This window comes from Lygodium microphyllum, chromosome 27, assembly GCF_053477565.2.
Source record: "Lygodium microphyllum isolate KBCC chromosome 27, Lygodium_microphyllum_v1.1.10, whole genome shotgun sequence".
Classification (NCBI taxonomy): domain Eukaryota; kingdom Viridiplantae; phylum Streptophyta; class Polypodiopsida; order Schizaeales; family Lygodiaceae; genus Lygodium; species Lygodium microphyllum.
This window is the reverse complement of record NC_141161.1, coordinates 26425756-26432236: the sequence shown is the minus strand read 5'-3', so window position 1 is coordinate 26432236 and position 6481 is coordinate 26425756. Positions and strand designations below refer to the sequence as shown.

At 38.6% G+C, this 6481-nt stretch overlaps 1 pseudogene; it reads left to right on the top strand.

Moving 5' to 3' along the window:
• The first annotated feature begins 5339 nt into the window (after positions 1–5339).
• Positions 5340–5943, top strand: LOC148012156 (putative glucan 1,3-alpha-glucosidase pseudogene; annotated as a pseudogene).
• The last annotated feature ends 538 nt before the right edge of the window (positions 5944–6481 follow it).

The window sequence follows — 6481 nt, the reverse complement described above, 5'->3', positions numbered from 1 at the left end:
ATTATGCTCTCTTGAAATATATGCACTTCATAGGTGATGATTTGTGATATTTCTGCCACAATGCTTCATATTAAGAAACAAATTCGGGCTTGAGGCACTTTAAAAAAAAATACTCATCGAGCTATCACATAAGTGATCGCACGTAATTTTCTTAATATCAAGTCTTGTATTAAATCAATTTCGCAATCCGACACGAGAAGATGCCTCAATGTTGCTAGTTAACAAAAAGAAAAGACGCCTCATAAATGATATTACGATGGCTTGATCATAAATTTTTCCGCATTATATTTGATTTAGTATTCCCAATATTATTTAATGTGTCAAAGATCGCATTGATTTCGTGACTGCAAGACAAATTGCAAAAGCCTTAATTGGTAGACGAAGAACACGCAAGAATGGGCATGATATTGAGTAAGTTAAGTATCAAAGAGTATGGCACGACTTTATAAACTAGATAAGTCATGAGGTAACTTGGCTAAAAACGACCAGATGAAGTCGCTTTGAAGAAAAAAAGACGTTTTTAAAAAAATAGGCCAAAATTCATGACGTTTTTGATGCCATCATCATTCCCATGCCACCATCCAATAGGTAGGCAATCAAAATGCATTTTAAATAAAGCTCACTTGGCTCTTGACAAGTAGCTAAAAGAATGAGTCGACTGCATGCTCCCTCTCATGCCTATAAATACACCCCCTCTTCTTTACAAAGAAAGCAAGAAGGAAGACCTCTTGATGATGGAAAAATTTCTCTACTTCTCTTATCCATTGAAGCTTGAGTTTGAAAGAGGAAAATGCTCTCCTTCTACCTCATTTCCATTCTCTCTACCCCTTGTTATGCATTCGTTCCATATAGCCATATCGCCAAGCGAAATGCTAGCAAAATTTTTCTAGACGACAACAACTCTCCTTGAACTACCACGTCGATTTCGCCGGATATCCATGGCTCTGTGAGGTCGCAGAAATTCAAAAAGCTCATTTGAAGAAAGGGAAGTAAAGAACGTGACTGATGGAGAAAATAATAAGATTATCGATATATTTGGCTTTAAACGATTATAAACACATTTTAAATTAAATACATATAAACTACTGCTTAGAAAAATAACCTAAGTAATATAATAATTAACTATTCAGTGAAAAAAATCTTTCACTTGAAAAAGGATTATATACTTTTCATTAAAAAAAATTGTAATTATGAATTATTTGGTGATATTTATTGTTATTTCATTAATGATACATGTGATTATAATAACAAAAAAAGGTAGACGGTGCTAGAAAAGGGAATATTTTATAAATTTTTTCTGAAAGCCACTATCTCTATTTCATTTTATTAATGATAAATAGACACATATGAGCTTTATAATAATTTATAAAAAACTATTTAGATAATATCATGAAATAATAAATACATTAAATCAACAAAAAATTGTATAGGAAAATTTATACTAGATGTGCATAAATTAGATGCATAGTAATATAAATCAATGTTTGAAAGATGAAAGAAAAAGTACACATGATTTTTGCATTGCCTAGAATAAAGTTTTGAGAAAAACAATCAACATTGCACTTAGGACATATCTAAATGAAAATTGATCTTTCTAGATAACATTGAAAGTTTGGCAAATGATTAGAAATTGTCAATTAAACCATAGAATATGAGTAAAATAAAATAACAATTATTTTCCTGCTGAAAACACACGCAATGTTAATACTAATGATTATATTGGCGAGAGCATCAATATCATGAGTTGACCCACGTATGAGTCAACAATAAAACCTTGCCTAAAATATCGAGGATGTTGAAGCAAAAACAACTATGAAATACTAGATAACCTTGAAATTATTAGTATCACGAAATTGAATAAATATCGGAAGTTTGTAGGACTTGTTGGACATTGATAAGAATTTGTTGATACAAATTCTAAAGTCTAAACAGACTTGGAAAAGCATTTGAAATCGTGCTAAGTGTGAGCTAGAGCGGGGCAGCGCATGAATTGCCTATCATAGGTATAAATGCCCATATTATCTTTTAGGGTGGAAATACCAAATTTTTCATAAGGATAAAATAGGCTTTAGATTCACAAAATAACTTGCAGATCCTAAAAAAGAGTTGCAAGTAGGAAGCGAAACCCTAAGAATAAGGTGGGACCTTAAAAGAGAACCCTAGATTTGGGTCGAGTTGCTTCCTACACTTGCTATTATTTCTTTTGATTTGTGCATTCATTGATGGTTGCATAAGAAAGATAGATCATGCTTGCAGCAGTTAGATCTGATTGTACATATATAATCAAGATAATAAGAGGAAAGATTACGCTATGCCTCCCCCATGGCTAGACACAGAACCCTGCTCCAAGGGGGATTGTTTTGTACGAACCTGAGGAGCTTTAGACTGGCCCCAACGGTGCAGAGGTCACTCGGTTAGTTATCTATTAGGTAGGAGGAGGTGGGAGTGCCAAAGGTGCTCTGGCCATAAGCCTCTCGATTGCTCCTAGTGTGGGAGCTTTCACTCAACCGCCAAGACCCACGGACCGCTTATTGTTTCAAGCGTTCCAAGTCGAGCACTAATGGCTACCTCTCACATAACCGACGCGCCATCAATATCTATGGGTGTAGTGAGCTTACCTCCGTGCCGTTCGAGTTACCTCCTCTCGCGCGCACTCCGGTGGCTCCATGATCCAAGTGCAAGCTTCAAGCAAGCTCCATCCTCAAGCTCCACGCCCCAAGCTCCATTGCCGCGAGCAAGAGAAGAGAAGAGAAGAGAAGAGAAGAAGAGAGGAGAAGATGGAGAGCTTCTCCTCCTTGGTCCCTCACCCTCACACACTCACTCCCTCACACTCTCACACTCCCTCTCTCAAGCACAAGCTCAAGCAAGCAAGAATAAGAAGAAGAAGAAGAAGAGGAGAGCTACTTTTGGCCACACACAAGAATGAGAATTTCATTCACTTTTCAACTTTATATACAAAACCCTAAATCCCTTTTGGGCGGTCGTCCCCTTTTCCCCTTTTTTACATGGCCGGTCGTAGCCTAGGCCCTTTTTCCCATTGTCCTTCTATCTTCCTAGCTTCCTTTCCACCACCCGTCTACATTTACAAATTGCACGGGTGAGAGCCCGGCACTCCTTGAATTAAACCATGATGCGCTTGCGCTTTTTTACAAAAGTTTTGACTTGTGCTTTTCCTTGTGCTCCTTTCTCCCTTATTTAGGACTCTTCTCCTTGTGCGTCTTTGTCTTCCATTTCTCTTTGCCTTGGCCTTTGTCTTCCATTTCTCTTTGCCTTGGCCTTTGTCTTTGTCTTCTGCTTTAGCTTTTCCAGATTTTCCACCTTCGTTCGTTTGAGGGTTAACACCTAGGAATTTCCTGACCCTCACATGAATCAGGATGGGATCCTGGAGTCCTTGATAGTACTAGTGAAGGGATGGAAATCTTGGAGGGTTTCTTTTCCTCAGCGCAAACATAAGGGATTTTTTGGTGAATGGAGGTTTATCTTCTACCGTAGGCAGAAGGGGAAAATCATTATAGATAATTTTGTGAAATAACAAATAAATATTTTTTGCCAAAAGATAGTTTTCTTTGTCTTTGTGTTGTGCCGTAAAATTACGTGAAGGAACCTATGATAACGGGCTAATTAATGAAGCTGTTGTCATATTTCATAACTTAATGTGATAGGTAATTAGAAAACTAAAGAAAACCATTTGTGGAAAGCGGGTGGGCAAGATCCCTGATGGATCCGTCCTATAGATGGGTGGTCATGGTAATCTGGAAGCTTCTCTTAAGAGATCGAATGAAACGTTAATTAGGAAAAATTAGGTAGAGCTGAGTGTTGACTTACCTAAGGTCAGGTCTTAAAACCTTGATCAATAATTATCTTAGGGGAAAGGTGCAGTGGCAGTGCTAGAACTCCGTTAAGGTTCCCTGAATCCTAACTAGTTGCTGGAAAAAAGCGTTGCACTCCATGAACCAAGAGTAGCTAAGATCGCTCCAGTCGGATAAGACGCCCATGTGGGACACCTCTGATGGAGATAGTTGACGTATCGATACCTCAATTGTCAAATTAGGACCCCAAGCTTACAAGTTGATCCTCATGGGGACAGGTACCTTCCATTACATGGGGTGGGATCTGGGAAACCTAGATGATAGACCTTGTGCATTCTCAAGAGTGCTGGGGGGCAAAGTCGTCTAGGATAGTTCCTCGATGGACCACTAAAGCGTGTTGCCAAGGAATTGTTATGCAGACATGTGACATGAGTGTATTAGAAAAGTGAAAGTAAAGCACTTGCCATACACCTAAAAATATGCATGATGCACTCCAAAAAGCAATACTAGCTAAGTTGAAGTTGAAGTTGATAGTAGGGTAAAGGGGCCAATTGCAAAACGTGCACTATTCATGAAACACATTCTAGACACTAGTGTGGCCTAGTAATTAAAAAAAAATAAATTTTTGTGAATGTGGTTACATCCATTGCATGTGATTTTGGGTTCAAGACCTTGTTTTGTTATTTGGAATGTGATTTTGTTTCAATCTCACCACAGACATCACGCATGTCCATCATGCAGGTAGAAATTTATTTTTGTGTTTCCCCTTGATGTCGGGAATTGATCAAGAGAAAAAGGTCAATAAATTTCCTATCAGTTGATGAAAGCATCTTCCATTAGCTTAACTATTCTACTATTGACCCCTTTACCCTAGTGATATTAACTTGAACTTGAACTTCAAATTCCAACTCCTGAATGTTTTCATGCTAACAAAGCCAATGCTAGTATGATTCTCACGTGCAAACAAGCCCTTGGGTTTTGGTATAGAGAGAATCACACTTAGAACCATTGGGGCATGGATTGTGAAGGAGGAGGAGAAGAAGAATAGGAAGATTGGGCAATAGAGATCAAGTTCAAATGGAAGACTTTGAAGGCACCAAATTTTCGACAACCCATATCTTGTTCCCTCTCGTACTCCTCCTCATTGTATGGGCAAGCCATGTCCATACCTGGCATAGAGAGGAACTACAATTAAACCTCCTTCTACAAGAAAGCTCAAGCCCATAGGTGGGTCAGTCCAATTATCAAGCATCTAATGTGGTCCTTGTAGATGGATGGGTGTAAGCTACTCCTTATCCATGTCACTAATGGCAAGACCTCAAACTCCTTAATCCTCAATTTTCTTGTCTACTTTGATGGCATTGTGCAACTCAAGATCAATGAGTATCGTGAACCTACCATCGTTGATGCTAGCAAACATGCATGGTTCGAAGCTTGAAGACACTCTAAACAATAAAAAATTACAGCTTGAGAGATTGTTAGGAAAGGAGGGGATTTTTGTTTTTTATATGGGGTCCAAGATCAAGATTCATGTCGACCATTGTCTACATCTAGGATGGTGAGTCGCATCTATTGTCTTTCAATAGCAAAGACTATTCCATTTTGAGCAGTTGAGAGAGAAGAAAGAATGGGAAGAATGGGAGGAGCATTGTCATGCATGCACATACTTGAGACCTCGTGGTCTTCAATCTATCACCTTTGATGTGTCTTTCCATGGGGCAGAACATGTATATGGCATTCCTAATTCAAAGCCAACGTGCAGTCCCCTAGACATTGTCTCTGAGCGTTACTGTCTGTTTAACCTTGATGTGTTTGAGTGCATTGAGGAGTCTCCATTTGGACCATATGGACCTATTCCATTCATGCAATCTCAAGTGCAAGTAGAAGCACTAGCTTTTTCCGGTTGAACTCTCTAGAAATGCTGATAGATGTGTTAACTCAAGGTTGGATAAAAGGGATCCAGATGTTTTAGGTGAAATCGATACACCCTAGATTAGTGAAGGTGGTATTGTGGATGCCTTCTTTCATAGGTACAAAACCAAAATATTTATTGCACTAGTACACTACAATAAAAAGATTACCTACAATGCCTCAATCTTTTGCCACAAGATATCATCAGACTAGGTGGACATAGATGGCAAGTGCTACTTCACATAAGACAAATATTTGTGATGTAGGAGAAGCTTACGTAAAAGGTCCAACATATGTTAATGATTGGATCCCCACATAAAGAGAGGACACGTTTGCATTACACAAAGACACTGCTTTCCAAGGGATACCATGTGAAGGATGTTCATGGTTAGGGACTATGATGGTTGGTGTTGGTTAGGTTCATCATCCTATCTTGATATGCTAAGTCCAGAGATACGGAGTTGGTGGGTTGGAAAGTTTTCTTATGACGACTATGAAGGGTGATGGTGGGTCCACTCCTTCATTGTGTATTTGGAATGACATGAATGAGCCATTTGCTTTCAATGGCCATGAGGTATCAGCTCTTATGAACTACAAACTATGAAAAAGTAAATGAAGGTAGCGTTTTTTGTGTTTTTTTTCCTTCTTCAATTTTAGAACTAGTATAGTAAAATAATTTGGGCTTACACTAGTTAAGCATCATAGTTCACTCGAGGTTGGCATTATTCATTTCAGGCAACCATGCCTCCGGACTCTCTGCA